Source organism: Rhinolophus sinicus, chromosome 11 (genome assembly GCF_057876585.1).
Source record: "Rhinolophus sinicus isolate RSI-liver-muscle chromosome 11, RSI-T2T, whole genome shotgun sequence".
NCBI classification, from domain to species: domain Eukaryota; kingdom Metazoa; phylum Chordata; class Mammalia; order Chiroptera; family Rhinolophidae; genus Rhinolophus; species Rhinolophus sinicus.
Window position 1 is genome coordinate 27,044,691 of NC_142511.1, and position 19,600 is coordinate 27,064,290.

Sequence of the window (19,600 nt, forward strand, 5' to 3'; positions counted from 1 at the left end):
AGGGGCGAGGGCCCAGACAGAAGGCTGTGTGACGAAGGGTGGCGGCAGTCTGGAGGTGCTGCCCCCTGGTCGCGGGTGGCTCTCCCTGGCTTTGGGCCAGTGGGTGGGGCCGGCCAGGGCCAGGGCCTGGGTTGCACGTCCCTAGGGTGGAGGGGACTGAGAGGACCCTGCGACCCCCTCGGTGGCCCTGAGTGGTGGGGACAGCACAGCAGCAAGGGGGGGTGTGCGGTTGTGGGGCTGGGGGGGGGATGAGAGGTGTTGGGGTAGGGGGGCGTGGTAAAAGCCATTCCGGGCGTGGGGAGTCCCAGGATGCCAGGGCGCCCAGACATATGTCACAGTCAGGGAAGTGACAGAGGCCTGTGGAGCCACTGGGGGGCGCGAAGGGGCCTCGCTGCGGGCCAGGAGTAGCCCGTCGCCCACACCAGCGGCGACCGGAGGAGGCGGGGAGCGGGCGGGAGGCACTCGGGCAGACATGCTCGCCACCCGAGCGGCCCAGCAGCATGGCGCGTGCGCTCAGGAGGCAAGTCGGGAGCAGGCTCTTGGAGTGCCGGGAGCCGGGTCCCAGTGCCTAAGGCCATACCACCCTGAACGCAGCAGATCTCCTCTGATCTCGGAAGCGAAGCAGGGTCTGTCCTGGTTAGTACTTGGATGGGAGACCGCCTGGGAATACCTGTTGGCTTTTGCTAGCATCTCCTTTTGCATCGCCGCTCCGGCGTGGCTCCCTCCGAACCCCTGCCGCCCCTTGCCCCTCTGCAGCCTCCCAGCCAGCCGCAGGTCCCCCTGACCAGCAGAGGGTCAGCCGCCCGGCACTACAAGCTGGCAGCCCCGGCCGCACACCAGGCCCGTGGGCCAGGGCTCCCCCCACACACCCTCCTCTCAGTCCTCTTCGGTCCCGCAGGCCGTCATCGCGAATCCTTCGCCGACTCGCGGTCGCCGCCACCGCCGCCTGCGCCAAAGCCACCGCCACCACCGGGCTCCCCACCCCCCCCACCCCCCCACCCCCCCACCCCCCACCCCCGCCAGCGCTGCCCTCGCCCCCGCCCCTGTCCCCGCCCCCGCCGCCGCCACCGCCAAACTCCCTCAAACTCCCTCCTGTGCTCTCCCCACCTCGGCCGCCAGCACCGCGCTCCCCATCTCCGCCACCAGTGCTGCCCTCTCCCCCACCCCCGCCCCCGCCGCCGCCATATCCGTACTCCCTCAATTCCCTCCTCCGCTCTCCCCGCCTCCAGCACCGCCATCTCCCCCGCCCCCGCCCCAGACCCCCGCAGCCACCATCGCCATACTCCCTCAGTCTCCCGCCTCTGCTCTCCCGGCCTCCGCCGCCAGCACCGCCCTCACGCCCTCCCCCGCCCCCGCTGCCGCCATTGCCGCACTCCCTCAATTCCCTCCTCTGCTCTCCCCGCCTCCAGCACCGCCATCTTCCCAGCCCCCGCCCCAGCCCCCGCCGCCACCAATGCCATACTCGCTCAGTCGCCCACCTCTGCTCTCCCGGCCTCCGCCGCCAGCACCGCCCTCACGCCCTCCCCAGCCCCCGCCGCCACCGCCGCCGCCATCGGCCCCCGTGTCCCAGCGCCCACCGTCAAAGCCCCCATTGTCGCCGCCGCCATCGCCGCCCTGGCGCCATCCACGCGGTTGCCATCGCCTACCTCGCCACCCTCCCCTGCCTCCGCCGCCGCCGCCGCCGCCGCCGCAGCCGCCCCCGCCGCCGCCGCGGGGTCCTCCCACAACTCCCAGGCCCAGGGTTGCCTGCTGGTTCAGGCCTCAAACAGCCTTGGGGCTGCGGTTGGGGGTAAACCTGGTGGCGGTAGGGGGGCGGGTTGTATGCCGGTCTGGGTGCCGGGAGTCCCAGGATGCCAGAGTTCCACGACTTCTGGCACCATCAGGGAAGTGGCAGTGTCCCATGGAGCCCCGGGTGGCGCGAAGGGGCCTCGCTGTCGGCCAGGAGTAGCCCGCCGCCCACGCCAGGGGCATTAGGAAGAGGCGGGGAGCCGGACTGGGGGGGGACGCGGTGCTGGCAGAGCCGGCCCGCGGGTCGATGCTCGCCACCGGAGCGGCTCATCTGCATGGCGGGCGCTCACGAGACAGGCCGGGAGCAGGCTCTTGGGGCGCGGGAGCCGGGTATCAGCGTCTACGGCCATACCACCCTGAACGCGCCCGATCTCCTCTGATCTCGGGAGCTAAGCAGGGAGGGGCCTGGTTAGTACTTGCATGGGAGACCTCCTGGGAATACCTGTAGGCTTTTGCTCGCCTCTCCTTTTGCGCCGCCGCCCCGGCGTGCCTCCCTCCGAATCCCTGCCGCCCCTTGCCCCTCTGCAACCCCTGCAGCCGCCCAGCCAGCCGAAGGTCCCCCTGGCCAGAGGAGGGACAGCCGCCCAGCACTACAAGCTCGCATCCCCGGCCGCACACCAGGCCTGTCGGCCAGGGCTCCCCCCCTCTCCCTCTTCTTAGTGCTCTTCGCCGAGGCAGGCCGTCAGCCTGCAGCAGTCAGCCGCGTCTAGGTCGCCGCCGCCGCCACCGCCATCGCAGGGCTCCCTCTCGCTCCCCGACCCTGCCGCCGCCGCAACCCCCAACGCCCAAGCCCAGGGCTGCCTGCCGGCGCAGGCTTCCACCAGGCTCTCTCCATCCCAGGACGTGCCGGTCCTTTGCACCTCGGCCCGAGCCCAGGGGACGCCCATCCCTGCGCCTGCCCCTGGGCCCCGAGACACAGGATCGGCGTGTCCTCGGGCAAACGGGACGCCCACCCGCCCCGCCCCACCGGAGTCTTCTGTCTCCGCGGGCAGGCACCTCTCCCCACACCCCCGCGCGTCCCCTCCCGTCTCCCACAAGAGCCAGGAGCCCTCCCTTCCCGCCGGCCACGGTGTCCCCGACACAAAGGGCACAAAGAGCCGGGACAAACCAGGGGACGGCGGGAGCAGCACCCCAACACACCACGCGCCATCGACTCCAGGGGAGACCGCCACAAGGGAAGAGCAGGCACGCAGGCACACAATCCTCACAACCAGGGTGCCTGGGGGCTGCCACTCTCCTCCCGCGGGCGGGTCCCTGGGCGGGGCTCAGAGCCCACTGGCCCTCCGGAGACCCTGGCGGCCCGCCCCGGGGGCTTCAATGGTGACTGCCAACGCCAGGGCAATGCCTCCTTGGCGGAGCCCAGCCCCGGGCACGACCACACTCCGGTGGAGAAGCCACCACTTCAACACAGCCTCAGTGCGTCTGTCCCAGTCCGTGTGCCCGAATGTGCGTCCCTCCCACCCTCCCCCACCCCATGTCTGTCTGGCTCTGTGACGTGCCTGTTGGGTTCTGGCTCTGGCTCAGGAGCTCTCTCCCCGCGTGCCAGCCCCCTCTTTCTCTGTCTCTGTCCATGTCTCTCTGTATGTCTAGACACATACATGTACATATACGTGTATATTTCCATCTCGCTCCCTCTTACTCCTCCTCCCGTTCTGTCTGTCTGTCCCTGTCCTGCGGGGACTCTAGTCCCTCTGCCCGCACAAGAACGCAGGATTTGGCGAGGCCAAGAAGGAACACCCACAGAGCCACGGATAGGGGTCTCATAGCACCATGTCTCACGGGCGGCTGGCTTGGAGACACGGCAAGCCGGAGCCGCCCGATCCCCCACCTGCTGGCCGATTCTCTGCCAACCAACAGACCCACCAAGCCGGCCCACTGCAGTCCGCGCCCCTCTGCAATTTGCAGTCCACCATCCGCGCTTCCTAGCTTGGCCACCGCAGCTCTGCCGGTGTCCAATGGCCAACTGGCAACAGCTGAAGGCCAAGCGGTAACAGCTGATGTCAGTGCAGCCCCACGCAGTACCCCCGTCCCCCGGTACCCCCGTCTCCCCGTCACCCCTGTCTCCGTTCCCCTGGTTCCCCGTCTTCCTGTCCCCCGTCTCCCGGGTCCCCCGTCCCCACGTTCCACCATCCCCCCTATTCCGGTCCCCCCCCCCGTCCCCTGTTCCCCCCGTCCCCTGATCCCCCTGTTCCCCCGTACCCCCATCCACCCTCTCCCAGTCCACACGTCCCCCGGTGGCCCGTCCCCCCAGTCCCCCCACGCCCCTGGTCCACCCGTCCCCCATTCCCTCGTCTCCCGGTACCCCCCTCCCCGGGTCCCCCGACCCCCGTTCCCCCGTCTCCCGGTCCTCCGTCTCGCGGTCCACCTGTCCCCCGGTCCCCCAGTCCCAACGTCTCCCCGTCCCCCCGTCCCTCCTTCGCCTGGTCCCCCCGTCCCCCCATACCCCCGGTCTCCTGTTCCCCGGTCCCCCGTCTCCTGGTCCCCCGGTCCCCCGGTTCCCCCGGCGCCCAGGCGCCCTTCTACCGGTCCCCCCGTTCCCCGGTCGCCCCGTCTCCCGGTCCCCAGTCTCCCGGTCCCCTGTCTCCCCGTCGCCCGGTCTTCCAGTCCCCCGGTCCTCCGTCCAGTGTTACCCCCTTCCCCCGGTCCCCCGGTCCCCCCATCTCCCTGTCCCTCTGTCTCCCGGTCCGGCCGCACACCCATCCCCCCGTCTCCCGGTCCCCCGTCTCCCGGTCGCCCGGTCCCCAGGTCCCCCGTCTCCCGGTCCCCTCATCCCCTGGACCCCCAACCCCCGGTCCCTGGTCCCCCGGTCCCCCAGTCCCCCGGTTCCCCCATCGCCCTGGCCCCCGTCTACCGATCCCCCAGTTCTCCGTTCGCCCCGTCTTCCGGTCCTCCCGTCCCACAGTCTCCCGTCTCCCGGTGTCCCATCTCCCGGTCACCCCGTCCCCGGTCCCCCGTCTCGCGGTCCCCCGTCTCCTAGTCGCCCCGTTCCCCGGTACCCGATCTCCCGGTCCCCTCATCCCCCAGTCCCCCAACCTCCGGTCCCCCGGTCCCCCCGTCCCCCGGTCCCCGGTCCCCCGGTCCCCCCATCTCCCGGTCCACTGGTACCCCCGTCCCCCCAGTCCATTCATGCCCCTGGTCACCCCGTCGCCCGGTCCCCTATCCCCCGGTCCCCCCAACCTCCGGTCCCCCGGTCCGCGGGTCCCCTGGTCCCCCCATCCGCCGTTCCCCCGGTCCCCCCCGTCTCCGTTGCCCCGGTCCCCCCGTCCCCCGGTCCCCCCGTACCCCGGTCCCCCCGACCCTCCAGTCCCCCTGTCCCTCTGTCTCCCGGTCCCCCCGTCACCCCGGCCCCCCGGCCCCAGGTCCCCCATCTCCCGGTCCCCCCGTCTCACGGTCCCCCGTTCCCCCGTTTCCCGGTCCCCCCCTCCCCATGTCCCTCGTCCCCCAGTACCCTCGTACTCCTGTCCCTCCATCCACCGGTCTCCTGGTCTTTCCGTCCCACCGTCCGCCAGTCCCACCGTCCTCTCATTCCCCCAATCCCCCAGTCCCCCAGTCTCCCTGTCCCCCAATTCCCCGGTCTCCCTTTCCCCTGGTACCGTGTCCCCCCATCTCCCGGTCCCCCCGTCCCCTGGTCCCACTGTCTCCCAGTACCCAGTCCCCCTGTCCCCCCGGTCCCCCGGTCCCCTTGTCCCCCCATCCCCCAGACCCCCGGCCCCCCGGCCCTCTCGTACTCCCGTCCCCCCATCTTCCGGTCACCCCTTCCCCCCGTCCCACATGCCCCCGTCTCCCAGACCCCCCGTCCCCCGGTTCTCCCAGTTCCAACGGTCTCCCTGTCCCCCTGCCCCCCTTCCCCCATCTCCTGGTACCCCGTCACCCGGTACCCCCGCCCCGGGTTCCTACAGACCCACCGTTCTCCCTGTCCCCCCTCTTACACCCGTCTCCCGGTCCCCTGTCCCCCGGTCCTCCCGTCCTCCGGTCCCCCTGTCCCCCCGTTCTGTCTGTCGGTCCCTGTCCTGCGGGGACTCTAGTCCCTCTGCCCGCACAAGAACCCAGGATTTGGCGAGGCCAAGAAGGAACACCAACAGAGCCACGGATAGGGAGCTCATAGCACCATGTCTCACGGGCGGCTGGCTTGGAGACACGAAAAGCCGGAGCCGCCCGATCCCCTACCTGCCGGCCGATTCTCTGCCAACCAACAGACTCACCAAGCCGGCCCACTGCAGTCCGCGCCCCTCTGCAATTTGCAGTCCACCATCCGCGCTTCCTAGCTTGGCCACCGCAGCTCTGCCAGTGGCCAATGGCCAACTGGCAACAGCTGATGGCCAAGCGGTAACAGCTGATGTCCGTGCAGCCCCCACGCAGCACCCCTCCACGCGAGGCCCAGAGCCTGGAAAGTGCTCTCTGCAAGTCTGTCCCCACAGTCCCCGTCTGTCTCTCTCCACCTACCTCTTGCTCCATCTCTGGCCTTCTCTCATCCTCTCTCTCAACACCCTGGGTCAGGAGAGGTGATGTGTAGCCAGTGAAGTGACCAGTGATCGGGCGGGACGCCGGTCGCTGATGAGGGGCGAGGGCCCAGACAGAAGGCTGTGTGACGAAGGGTGGCGGCAGTCTGGAGGTGCTGCCCCCTGGTCGCGGGTGGCTCTCCCTGGCTTTGGGCCAGTGGGTGGGGCCGGCCAGGGCCAGGGCCTGGGTTGCACGTCCCTAGGGTGGAGGGGACTGAGAGGACCCTGCGACCCCCTCGGTGGCCCTGAGTGGTGGGGACAGCACAGCAGCAAGGAGGGTGTGCGGTTGTGGGGCTGGGGGGGGGGATGAGAGGGTTTGGGGTAGGGCGGCGTGGTAAAAGCCATTCCGGGCGTGGGGAGTCCCAGGATGCCAGGGCGCCCAGACATATGTCACAGTCAGGGAAGTGACAGAGGCCTGTGGAGCCACTGGGGGGCGCGAAGGGGCCTCGCTGCGGGCCAGGAGTAGCCCGTCGCCCACACCAGCGGCGAACGGAGGAGGCGGGGAGCGGGCGGGAGGCACTCGGGCAGACATGCTCGCCACCCGAGCGGCCCAGCAGCATGGCGCGTGCGCTCAGGAGGCAAGTCGGGAGCAGGCTCTTGGAGTGCCGGGAGCCGGGTCCCAGTGCCTAAGGCCATACCACCCTGAACGCAGCAGATCTCGTCTGATCTCGGAAGCGAAGCAGGGTCTGTCCTGGTTAGTACTTGGATGGGAGACCGCCTGGGAATACCTGTTGGCTTTTGCTAGCGTCTCCTTTTGCATCGCCGCTCCGGCGTGGCTCCCTCTGCAGCCTCCCAGCCAGCCGCAGGTCCCCCTGACCAGCAGAGGGTCAGCCGCCCGGCACTACAAGCTGGCAGCCCCGGCCGCACACCAGGCCCGTGGGCCAGGGCTCCCCCCACACACCCTCCTCTCAGTCCTCTTCGGTCCCGCAGGCCGTCATCGCGAATCCTTCGCCGACTCGCGGTCGCCGCCACCGCCGCCTGCGCCAAAGCCACCGCCACCACCGGGCTCCCCCCCCCACCCCCCCACCCCCCCCCCCCGCCAGCGCTGCCCTCGCCCCCGCCCCTGTCCCCGCCCCCGCCGCCGCCACCGCCAAACTCCCTCAAACTCCCTCCTGTGCTCTCCCCACCTCGGCCGCCAGCACCGCGCTCCCCATCTCCGCCACCAGTGCTGCCCTCTCCCCCACCCCCACCCCCGCCGCCGCCATATCCGTACTCCCTCAATTCCCTCCTCCGCTCTCCCCGCCTCCAGCACCGCCATCTCCCCCGCCCCCGCCCCAGACCCCCGCAGCCACCATCGCCATACTCCCTCAGTCTCCCGCCTCTGCTCTCCCGGCCTCCCCCGCAGCACCGCCCTCACGCCCTCCCCCGCCCCCGCTGCCGCCATTGCCGCACTCCCTCAATTCCCTCCTCTGCTCTCCCCGCCTCCAGCACCGCCATCTTCCCAGCCCCCGCCCCAGCCCCCGCCGCCACCAATGCCATACTCGCTCAGTCTCCCGCCTCTGCTCTCCCGGCCTCCGCCGCCAGCACCGCCCTCACGCCCTCCCCAGCTCCCGCCGCCACCGCCGCCGCCATCGGCCCCCGTGTCCCAGCGCCCACCGTCAATGCCCCCATTGTCGCCGCCGCCATCGCCGCCCTGGCGCCATCCACGCGGTTGCCATCGCCTGCCTCGACACCATCCCCTGCCTCCGCCGCCGCCGCCGCCGCCGCCGCCGCAGCCGCCGCCGCAGACGCCCCCGCCGCCGCCGCGGGGTCCTCCCACAACTCCCAGGCCCAGGGTTGCCTGCTGGTGCATGCCTCCACCAGCCTTGGGGCTGCGGTTGGGGGTAAACCTGGTGGCGGTAGGGGGGCGGGTTGTATGCCGGTCTGGGTGCGGGGAGTCCCAGGATGCCAGAGTTCCACGACTTCTGGCACCATCAGGGAAGTGGCAGTGTCCCATGGAGCCCCGGGTGGCGCGAAGGGGCCTCGCTGTCGGCCAGGAGTAGCCCGCCGCCCACGCCAGGGGCATTAGGAAGAGGCGGGGAGCCGGACTGGGGGGGGACGCGGTGCTGGCAGAGCCGGCCCGCGGGTCGATGCTCGCCACCGGAGCGGCTCATCTGCATGGCGGGCGCTCACGAGACAGGCCGGGAGCAGGCTCTTGGGGTGCGGGAGCCGGGTCCCAGCGTCTACGGCCATACCACCCTGAACGCGCCCGATCTCCTCTGATCTCGGGAGCTAAGCAGGGAGGGGCCTGGTTAGTACTTGCATGGGAGACCTCCTGGGAATACCTGTAGGCTTTTGCTCGCCTCTCCTTTTGCGCCGCCGCCCCGGCGTGCCTCCCTCCGAATCCCTGCCGGCCCTTGCCCCTCTGCAACCCCTGCAGCCGCCCAGCCAGCCGAAGGTCCCCCTGGCCAGAGGAGGGACAGCCGCCCAGCACTACAAGCTCGCATCCCCGGCCGCACACCAGGCCTGTCGGCCAGGGCTCCCCCCCTCTCCCTCTTCTTAGTGCTCTTCGCCGAGGCAGGCCGTCAGCCTGCAGCAGTCAGCCGCGTCTAGGTCGCCGCCGCCGCCACCGCCATCGCAGGGCTCCCTCTCGCTCCCCGACCCTGCCGCCGCCGCAACCCCCAACGCCCAAGCCCAGGGCTGCCTGCCGGCGCAGGCTTCCACCAGGCTCTCTCCATCCCAGGACGTGCCGGTCCTTTGCACCTCGGCCCGAGCCCAGGGGACGCCCATCCCTGCGCCTGCCCCTGGGCCCCGAGACACAGGATCGGCGTGTCCTCGGGCAAACGGGACGCCCACCCGCCCCGCCCCACCGGAGTCTTCTGTCTCCGCGGGCAGGCACCTCTCCCCACACCCCCGCGCGTCCCCTCCCGTCTCCCACAAGAGCCAGGAGCCCTCCCTTCCCGCCGGCCACGGTGTCCCCGACACAAAGGGCACAAAGAGCCGGGACAAACCAGGGGACGGCGGGAACAGCACCCCAACACACCACGCGCCATCGACTCCAGGGGAGACCGCCACAAGGGAAGAGCAGGCACGCAGGCACACAATCCTCACAACCAGGGTGCCTGGGGGCTGCCACTCTCCTCCCGCGGGCGGGTCCCTGGGCGGGGCTCAGAGCCCACTGGCCCTCCGGAGACCCTGGCGGCCCGCCCCGGGGGCTTCAATGGTGACTGCCAACGCCAGGGCAATGCCTCCTTGGCGGAGCCCAGCCCCGGGCACGACCACACTCCGGTGGAGAAGCCACCACTTCAACACAGCCTCAGTGCGTCTGTCCCAGTCCGTGTGCCCGAATGTGCGTCCCTCCCACCCTCCCCCACCCCATGTCTGTCTGGCTCTGTGACGTGCCTGTTGGGTTCTGGCTCTGGCTCAGGAGCTCTCTCCCCGCGTGCCAGCCCCCTCTTTCTCTGTCTCTGTCCATGTCTCTCTGTATGTCTAGACACATACATGTACATATACGTGTATATTTCCATCTCGCTCCCTCTTACTCCTCCTCCCGTTCTGTCTGTCTGTCCCTGTCCTGCGGGGACTCTAGTCCCTCTGCCCGCACAAGAACGCAGGATTTGGCGAGGCCAAGAAGGAACACCCACAGAGCCACGGATAGGGGTCTCATAGCACCATGTCTCACGGGCGGCTGGCTTGGAGACACGGCAAGCCGGAGCCGCCCGATCCCCCACCTGCTGGCCGATTCTCTGCCAACCAACAGACCCACCAAGCCGGCCCACTGCAGTCCGCGCCCCTCTGCAATTTGCAGTCCACCATCCGCGCTTCCTAGCTTGGCCACCGCAGCTCTGCCGGTGTCCAATGGCCAACTGGCAACAGCTGAAGGCCAAGCGGTAACAGCTGATGTCAGTGCAGCCCCACGCAGTACCCCCGTCCCCCGGTACCCCCGTCTCCCCGTCACCCCTGTCTCCGTTCCCCCGGTTCCCCGTCTTCCTGTCCCCCATCTCCCGGGTCCCCCGTCCCCACGTTCCACCATCCCCCCTATTCCGGTCCCCCCGTCCCCTGTTCCCCCCGTCCCCTGATCCCCCTGTTCCCCCGTACCCCCATCCACCCTCTCCCAGTCCACCCGTCCCCCGGTGCCCCCGTCCCCCCAGTGCCCCATCCCCCGTCCCCCGCTCCCCCGTCCCCCCAGTCCACCCACGCCCCTGGTCCACCCGTCCCCCATTCCCTCATCTCCCGGTCCCCCCCTCCCCGGGTCCCCCGACCCCCGTTCCCCCGTCTCCCGGTCCTCCGTCTTGCGGTCCACCTGTCCCCCGGTCCCCCAGTCCCAACGTCTCCCCGTCTCCCCGTCCCTCCTTCGCCTGGTCCCCCCGTCCCCCCATACCCCCGGTCTCCTGTTCCCCGGTCCCCCGTCTCCTGGTCCCCCGGTCCCCCGGTTCCCCCGGCGCCCAGGCGCCCTTCTACCGGTCCCCCCGTTCCCCGGTCGCCCCGACTCCCGGTCCCCAGTCTCCCGGTCCCCTGTCTCCCGGTCGCCCGGTCTTCCGGTCCCCCGGTCCTCCGTCCAGTGTTACCCCCTTCCCCCGGTCCCCCGGTCCCCCCATCTCCCTGTCCCTCTGTCTCCCGGTCCGGCCGCACACCCATCCCCCCGTCTCCCGGTCCCCCGTCTCCCGGTCGCCCGGTCCCCAGGTCCCCCGTCTCCCGGTCCCCTCATCCCCTGAACCCCCAACCCCCGGTCCCTGGTCCCCCGGTCCCCCAGTCCCCCGGTTCCCCCATCGCCCTGGCCCCCGTCTACCGATCCCCCAGTTCTCCGTTCGCCCCGTCTTCCGGTCCTCCCGTCCCACAGTCTCCCGTCTCCCGGTGTCCCATCTCCCGGTCACCCCGTCCCCGGTCCCCCGTCTCGCGGTCCCCCGTCTCCTAGTCGCCCCGTTCCCCGGTACCCGATCTCCCGGTCCCCTCATCCCCCAGTCCCCCAACCCCCGGTCCCCCGGTCCCCCCGTCCCCCGGTCCCCGGTCCCCCGGTCCCCCCATCTCCCGGTCCACTGGTACCCCCGTCCCCCCAGTCCATTCATGCCCCTGGTCACCCCGTCGCCCGGTCCCCTATCCCCCGGTCCCCCCAACCTCCGGTCCCCCGGTCCGCGGGTCCCCTGGTCCCCCCATCCGCCGTTCCCCCGGTCCCCCCCGTCTCCGTTGCCCCGGTCCCCCCGTCCCCCGGTCCCCCCGTACCCCGGTCCCCCCGACCCTCCAGTCCCCCTGTCCCTCTGTCTCCCGGTCCCCCCGTCACCCCGGCCCCCCGGCCCCAGGTCCCCCATCTCCCGGTCCCCCCGTCTCACGGTCCCCCGTTCCCCCGTTTCCCGGTCCCCCCCTCCCCATGTCCCTCGTCCCCCAGTACCCTCGTACTCCTGTCCCTCCATCCACCGGTCTCCTGGTCCCTCCGTCCCACCGTCCGCCAGTCCCACCGTCCTCTCATTCCCCCAATCCCCCAGTCCCCCAGTCTCCCTGTCCCCCAATTCCCCGGTCTCCCTTTCCCCTGGTACCGTGTCCCCCCATCTCCCGGTCCCCCCGTCCCCTGGTCCCACTGTCTCCCAGTACCCAGTCCCCCTGTCCCCCCGGTCCCCCGGTCCCCTTGTCCCCCCATCCCCCAGACCCCCGGCCCCCCGGCCCTCTCGTACTCCCGTCCCCCCATCTTCCGGTCACCCCTTCCCCCCGTCCCACATGCCCCCGTCTCCCAGACCCCCCGTCCCCCGGTTCTCCCAGTTCCAACGGTCTCCCTGTCCCCCTGCCCCCCTTCCCCCATCTCCTGGTACCCCGTCCCCCGGTACCCCCGCCCCGGGTTCCTACAGACCCACCGTTCTCCCTGTCCCCCCTCTTACACCCGTCTCCCGGTCCCCTGTCCCCCGGTCCTCCCGTCCCCCGGACCCCCTGTCCCCCCGTTCTGTCTGTCGGTCCCTGTCCTGCGGGGACTCTAGTCCCTCTGCCCGCACAAGAACCCAGGATTTGGCGAGGCCAAGAAGGAACACCAACAGAGCCACGGATAGGGAGCTCATAGCACCATGTCTCACGGGCGGCTGGCTTGGAGACACGGCAAGCCGGAGCCGCCCGATCCCCTACCTGCCGGCCGATTCTCTGCCAACCAACAGACTCACCAAGCCGGCCCACTGCAGTCCGCGCCCCTCTGCAATTTGCAGTCCACCATCCGCGCTTCCTAGCTTGGCCACCGCAGCTCTGCCAGTGGCCAATGGCCAACTGGCAACAGCTGATGGCCAAGCGGTAACAGCTGATGTCCGTGCAGCCCCCACGCAGCACCCCTCCACGCGAGGCCCAGAGCCTGGAAAGTGCTCTCTGCAAGTCTGTCCCCACAGTCCCCGTCTGTCTCTCTCCACCTACCTCTTGCTCCGTCTCTGGCCTTCTCTCATCCTCTCTCTCAACACCCTGGGTCAGGAGAGGTGATGTGTAGCCAGTGAAGTGACCAGTGATCGGGCGGGACGCCGGTCGCTGATGAGGGGCGAGGGCCCAGACAGAAGGCTGTGTGACGAAGGGTGGCGGCAGTCTGGAGGTGCTGCCCCCTGGTCGCGGGTGGCTCTCCCTGGCTTTGGGCCAGTGGGTGGGGCCGGCCAGGGCCAGGGCCTGGGTTGCACGTCCCTAGGGTGGAGGGGACTGAGAGGACCCTGCGACCCCCTCGGTGGCCCTGAGTGGTGGGGACAGCACAGCAGCAAGGAGGGTGTGCGGTTGTGGGGCTGGGGGGGGGATGAGAGGGGTTGGGGTAGGGCGGCGTGGTAAAAGCCATTCCGGGCGTGGGGAGTCCCAGGATGCCAGGGCGCCCAGACATATGTCACAGTCAGGGAAGTGACAGAGGCCTGTGGAGCCACTGGGGGGCGCGAAGGGGCCTCGCTGCGGGCCAGGAGTAGCCCGTCGCCCACACCAGCGGCGACCGGAGGAGGCGGGGAGCGGGCGGGAGGCACTCGGGCAGACATGCTCGCCACCCGAGCGGCCCAGCAGCATGGCGCGTGCGCTCAGGAGGCAAGTCGGGAGCAGGCTCTTGGAGTGCCGGGAGCCGGGTCCCAGTGCCTAAGGCCATACCACCCTGAACGCAGCAGATCTCGTCTGATCTCGGAAGCGAAGCAGGGTCTGTCCTGGTTAGTACTTGGATGGGAGACCGCCTGGGAATACCTGTTGGCTTTTGCTAGCGTCTCCTTTTGCATCGCCGCTCCGGCGTGGCTCCCTCCGAACCCCTGCCGCCCCTTGCCCCTCTGCAGCCTCCCAGCCAGCCGCAGGTCCCCCTGACCAGCAGAGGGTCAGCCGCCCGGCACTACAAGCTGGCAGCCCCGGCCGCACACCAGGCCCATGGGCCAGGGCTCCCCCCACACACCCTCCTCTCAGTCCTCTTCGGTCCCGCAGGCCGTCATCGCGAATCCTTCGCCGACTCGCGGTCGCCGCCACCGCCGCCTGCGCCAAAGCCACCGCCACCACCGGGCTCCCCACCCCCCCCACCCCCCCACCCCCCCACCCCCCCCCCCCCGCCAGCGCTGCCCTCGCCCCCGCCCCTGTCCCCGCCCCCGCCGCCGCCACCGCCAAACTCCCTCAAACTCCCTCCTGTGCTCTCCCCACCTCGGCCGCCAGCACCGCGCTCCCCATCTCCGCCACCAGTGCTGCCCTCTCCCCCACCCCCGCCCCCGCCGCCGCCATATCCGTACTCCCTCAATTCCCTCCTCCGCTCTCCCCGCCTCCAGCACCGCCATCTCCCCCGCCTCCGCCCCAGACCCCCGCAGCCACCATCGCCATACTCCCTCAGTCTCCCGCCTCTGCTCTCCCGGCCTCCGCCGCCAGCACCGCCCTCACGCCCTCCCCCGCCCCCGCTGCCGCCATTGCCGCACTCCCTCAATTCCCTCCTCTGCTCTCCCCGCCTCCAGCACCGCCATCTTCCCAGCCCCCGCCCCAGCCCCCGCCGCCACCAATGCCATACTCGCTCAGTCTCCCACCTCTGCTCTCCTGGCCTCCGCCGCCAGCACCGCCCTCACGCCCTCCCCAGCCCCCGCCGCCACCGCCGCCGCCATCGGCCCCCGTGTCCCAGCGCCCACCGTCAAAGCCCCCATTGTCGCCGCCGCCATCGCCGCCCTGGCGCCATCCACGCGGTTGCCATCGCCTACCTCGCCACCCTCCCCTGCCTCCGCCGCCGCCGCCGCCGCCGCCGCCGCAGCCGCCCCCGCCGCCGCCGCGGGGTCCTCCCACAACTCCCAGGCCCAGGGTTGCCTGCTGGTTCAGGCCTCCACCAGCCTTGGGGCTGCGGTTGGGGGTAAACCTGGTGGCGGTAGGGGGGCGGGTTGTATGCCGGTCTGGGTGCCGGGAGTCCCAGGATGCCAGAGTTCCACGACTTCTGGCACCATCAGGGAAGTGGCAGTGTCCCATGGAGCCCCGGGTGGCGCGAAGGGGCCTCGCTGTCGGCCAGGAGTAGCCCGCCGCCCACGCCAGGGGCATTAGGAAGAGGCGGGGAGCCGGACTGGGGGGGGACGCGGTGCTGGCAGAGCCGGCCCGCGGGTCGATGCTCGCCACCGGAGCGGCTCATCTGCATGGCGGGCGTTCACGAGACAGGTCGGGAGCAGGCTCTTGGGGCGCGGGAGCCGGGACCCAGCGTCTACGGCCATACCACCCTGAACGCGCCCGATCTCCTCTGATCTCGGGAGCTAAGCAGGGAGGGGCCTGGTTAGTACTTGCATGGGAGTCCGCCTGGGAATACCTGTAGGCTTTTGCTCGCCTCTCCTTTTGCGCCGCCGCCCCGGCGTGCCTCCCTCCGAATCCCTGCCGCCCCTTGCCCCTCTGCAACCCCTGCAGCCGCCCAGCCAGCCGAAGGTCCCCCTGGCCAGAGGAGGGACAGCTGCCCAGCACTACAAGCTCGCATCCCCGGCCGCACACCAGGCCTGTCGGCCAGGGCTCCCCCCCTCTCCCTCTTCTTAGTGCTCTTCGCCGAGGCAGGCCGTCAGCCTGCAGCAGTCAGCCGCGTCTAGGTCGCCGCCGCCGCCACCGCCATCGCAGGGCTCCCTCTCGCTCCCCGACCCTGCCGCCGCCGCAACCCCCAACGCCCAAGCCCAGGGCTGCCTGCCGGCGCAGGCTTCCACCAGGCTCTCTCCATCCCAGGACGTGCCGGTCCTTTGCACCTCGGCCCGAGCCCAGGGGACGCCCATCCCTGCGCCTGCCCCTGGGCCCCGAGACACAGGATCGGGGTGTCCTCGGGCAAACGGGACGCCCACCCGCCCCGCCCCACCGGAGTCTTCTGTCTCCGCGGGCAGGCACCTCTCCCCACACCCCCGCGCGTCCCCTCCCGTCTCCCACAAGAGCCAGGAGCCCTCCCTTCCCGCCGGCCACGGTGTCCCCGACACAAAGGGCACAAAGAGCCGGGACAAACCAGGGGACGGCGGGAGCAGCACCCCAACACACCACGCGCCATCGACTCCAGGGGAGACCGCCACAAGGGAAGAGCAGGCACGCAGGCACACAATCCTCACAACCAGGGTGCCTGGGGGCTGCCACTCTCCTCCCGCGGGCGGGTCCCTGGGCAGGGCTCAGAGCCCACTGGCCCTCCGGAGACCCTGGCGGCCCGCCCCGGGGGCTTCAATGGTGACTGCCAACGCCAGGGCAATGCCTCCTTGGCGGAGCCCATCCCCGGGCACGACCACACTCCGGTGGAGAAGCCACCACTTCAACACAGCCTCAGTGCGTCTGTCCCAGTCCGTGTGCCCGAATGTGCGTCCCTCCCACCCTCCCCCACCCCATGTCTGTCTGGCTCTGTGACGTGCCTGTTGGGTTCTGGCTCTGGCTCAGGAGCTCTCTCCCCGCGTGCCAGCCCCCTCTTTCTCTGTCTCTGTCCATGTCTCTCTGTATGTCTAGACACATACATGTACATATACGTGTATATTTCCATCTCGCTCCCTCTTACTCCTCCTCCCGTTCTGTCTGTCTGTCCCTGTCCTGCGGGGACTCTAGTCCCTCTGCCCGCACAAGAACGCAGGATTTGGCGAGGCCAAGAAGGAACACCCACAGAGCCACGGATAGGGGGCTCATAGCACCATGTCTCACGGGCGGCTGGCTTGGAGACACGGCAAGCCGGAGCCGCCCGATCCCCCACCTGCTGGCCGATTCTCTGCCAACCAACAGACCCACCAAGCCGGCCCACTGCAGTCCGCGCCCCTCTGCAATTTGCAGTCCACCATCCGCGCTTCCTAGCTTGGCCACCGCAGCTCTGCCGGTGTCCAATGGCCAACTGGCAACAGCTGAAGGCCAAGCGGTAACAGCTGATGTCAGTGCAGCCCCACGCAGTACCCCCGTCCCCCGGTACCCCCGTCTCCCCGTCACCCCTGTCTCCGTTCCCCCGGTTCCCCGTCTTCCTGTCCCCCGTCTCCCGGGTCCCCCGTCCCCACGTTCCACCATCCCCCCTATTCCGGTCCCCCCCGTCCCCTGTTCCCCCCGTCCCCTGATCCCCCTGTTCCCCCGTACCCCCATCCACCCTCTCCCAGTCCACCCGTCCCCCGGTGCCCCCGTCCCCCCAGTGCCCCATCCCCCGTCCCCCGCTCCCCCGTCCCCCCAGTACCCCCACGCCCCTGGTCCACCCGTCCCCCATTCCTTCGTCTCCAGGTCCCCCCCTCCCCGGGTCCCCCGACCCCCGTTCCCCCGTCTCCCGGTCCTCCGTCTCGCGGTCCACCTGTCCCCCGGTCCCCCAGTCCCAACGTCTCCCCGTCCCCCTGTCCCTCCTTCGCCTGGTCCCCCCGTCCCCCCATACCCCCGGTCTCCCGTTCCCCGGTCCCCCGTCTCCTGGTCCCCTGGTCCCCCGGTTCCCCCGGCGCCCAGGCGCCCTTCTACCGGTCCCCCCGTTCCCCGGTCGCCCCGTCTCCCGGTCCCCAGTCTCCCGGTCCCCTGTCTCCCGGTCGCCCGGTCTTCCGGTCCCCCGGTCCTCCGTCCAGTGTTACCACCTTCCCCCGGTCCCCCGGTCACCCCATCTCCCTGTCCCTCTGTCTCCCGGTCCGGCCGCACACCCATCCCCCCGTCTCCCGGTCCCCCGTCTCCCGGTCGCCCGGTCCCCAGGTCCCCCGTCTCCCGGTCCCCTCATCCCCTGGACCCCCAACCCCCGGTCCCTGGTCCCCCGGTTACCCCATCGCCCTGGCCCCCGTCTACCGATCTCCCAGTTCTCCGTTCGCCCCGTCTTCCGGTCCTCCCGTCCCACAGTCTCCCGTCTCCCGGTGTCCCATCTCCCGGTCACCCCGTCCCCGGTCCCCCGTCTCGCGGTCCCCCGTCTCCTAGTCGCCCCGTTCCCCGGTACCCGATCTCCCGGTCCCCTCATCCCCCAGTCCCCCAACCCCCGGTCCCCCGGTCCCCCCGTCCCCCGGTCCCCGGTCCCCCGGTCCCCCCATCTCCCGGTCCACTGGTACCCCCGTCCCCCCAGTCCATTCATGCCCCTGGTCACCCCGTCGCCCGGTCCCCTATCCCCCGGTCCCCCCAACCTCCGGTCCCCCGGTCCGCGGGTCCCCTGGTCCCCCCATCCGCCGTTCCCCCGGTCCCCCCCGTCTCCGTTGACCCGGTCCCCCCGTCCCCCGGTCCCCCCGTCCCCCGGTCCCCCCGACCCTCCAGTCCCCCTGTCCCTCTGTCTCCCGGTCCCCCCGTCACCCCGTCCCCCCGGCCCCAGGTCCCCCATCTCCCGGTCCCCCCGTCTCACGGTCCCCCGTTCCCCCGTTTCCCGGTCCCCCCCTCCCCATGTCCCTCGTCCCCCAGTACCCTCGTACTCCTGTCCCTCCATCCACCGGTCTCCTGGTCCCTCCGTCCCACCGTCCGCCAGTCCCACCGTCCTCTCATTCCCCCAATCCCCCAGTCCCCCAGTCTCCCTGTCCCCCAATTCCCCGGTCTCCCTTTCCCCTGGTACCGTGTCCCCCCATCTCCCGGTCCCCCCGTCCCCTGGTCCCACTGTCTCCCAGTACCCAGTCCCCCTGTCCCCCCCGTTCCCCCTTCCCCTTGTCACCCCATCCCCCAGTCCCCCCGTCCCCCCGGCCCTCTCGTACTCCCGTCCCCCCATCTTCCGGTCACCCCTTCCCCCCGTCCCACATGCCCCCGTCTCCCAGACCCCCCGTCCCCCGGTTCTCCCAGTTCCAACGGTCTCCCTGTCCCCCTGCCCCCCTTCCCCCATCTCCTGGTACCCCGTCCCCCGGTACCCCCGCCCCGGGTTCCTACAGTCCCACCGTTCTCCCTGCCCTCCCCCTTACACCCGTCTCCCGGTCCCCTGTCCCCCGGTCCTCCCGTCCCCCGGTCCCCCTGTCCCCCCGTTCTGTCTGTCGGTCCCTGTCCTGCGGGGACTCTAGTCCCTCTGTCCGCACAAGAACCCAGGATTTGGCGAGGCCAAGAAGGAACACCAACAGAGCCACGGATAGGGGGCTCATAGCACCATGTCTCACGGGCGGCTGGCTTGGAGACACGGCAAGCCGGAGCCGCCCGATCCCCAACCTGCCGGCCGATTCTCTGCCAACCAACAGACCCACCAAGCCGGCCCACTGCAGTCCGCGCCCCTCTGCAAATTGCAGTCCACCATCCGCGCTTCCTAGCTTGGCCACCGCAGCTCTGCCAGTGGCCAATGGCCAACTGGCAACAGCTGATGGCCAAGCGGTAACAGCTGATGTCCGTACAGCCCCCACGCAGCACCCCTCCACGCGAGGCCCAGAGCCTGGAAAGTGCTCTCTGCAAGTCTGTCCCCACAGTCCCCGTCTGTCTCTCTCCGCCTACCTCTTGCTCCGTCTCTGGCCTTCTCTCATCCTCTCTCTCAACACCCTGGGTCAGGAGAGGTGATGTGTAGCCAGTGAAGTGACCAGTGATCGGGCGGGACGCCGGTCGCTGATGAGGGGCGAGGGCCCAGACAGAAGGCTGTGTGACGAAGGGTGGCGGCAGTCTGGAGGTGCTGCCCCCTGGTCGCGGGTGGCTCTCCCTGGCTTTGGGCCAGTGGGTGGGGCCGGCCAGGGCCAGGGCCTGGGTTGCACGTCCCTAGGGTGGAGGGGACTGAGAGGACCCTGCGACCCCCTCGGTGGCCCTGAGTGGTGGGGACAGCACAGCAGCAAGGGGGGGTGTGCGGTTGTGGGGCTGGGGGGGGGATGAGAGGTGTTGGGGTAGGGGGGCGTGGTAAAAGCCATTCCGGGCGTGGGGAGTCCCAGGATGCCAGGGCGCCCAGACATATGTCACAGTCAGGGAAGTGACAGAGGCCTGTGGAGCCACTGGGGGGCGCGAAGGGGCCTCGCTGCGGGCCAGGAGTAGCCCGTTGCCCACACCAGCGGCGACCGGAGGAGGCGGGGAGCGGGCGGGAGGCACTCGGGCAGACATGCTCGCCACCCGAGCGGCCCAGCAGCATGGCGCGTGCGCTCAGGAGGCAAGTCGGG

General features: G+C 70.6%; 5 pseudogenes; all 5 read left to right on the forward strand.

Annotated features, from left to right (window-relative positions):
• Positions 1–2,126: 2,126 nt before the first annotated feature.
• LOC148756711 (5S ribosomal RNA) lies at positions 2,127–2,246 on the forward strand (annotated as a pseudogene).
• Positions 2,247–6,911: 4,665 nt separating this feature from the next.
• Positions 6,912–7,031, forward strand: LOC148756712 (5S ribosomal RNA; annotated as a pseudogene).
• Positions 7,032–8,447: 1,416 nt separating this feature from the next.
• Positions 8,448–8,567, forward strand: LOC148756713 (5S ribosomal RNA; annotated as a pseudogene).
• Positions 8,568–13,266: 4,699 nt separating this feature from the next.
• LOC148756714 (5S ribosomal RNA) lies at positions 13,267–13,386 on the forward strand (annotated as a pseudogene).
• Positions 13,387–14,830: 1,444 nt separating this feature from the next.
• On the forward strand, positions 14,831–14,950 carry LOC148756715 (5S ribosomal RNA; annotated as a pseudogene).
• The last annotated feature ends 4,650 nt before the right edge of the window (positions 14,951–19,600 follow it).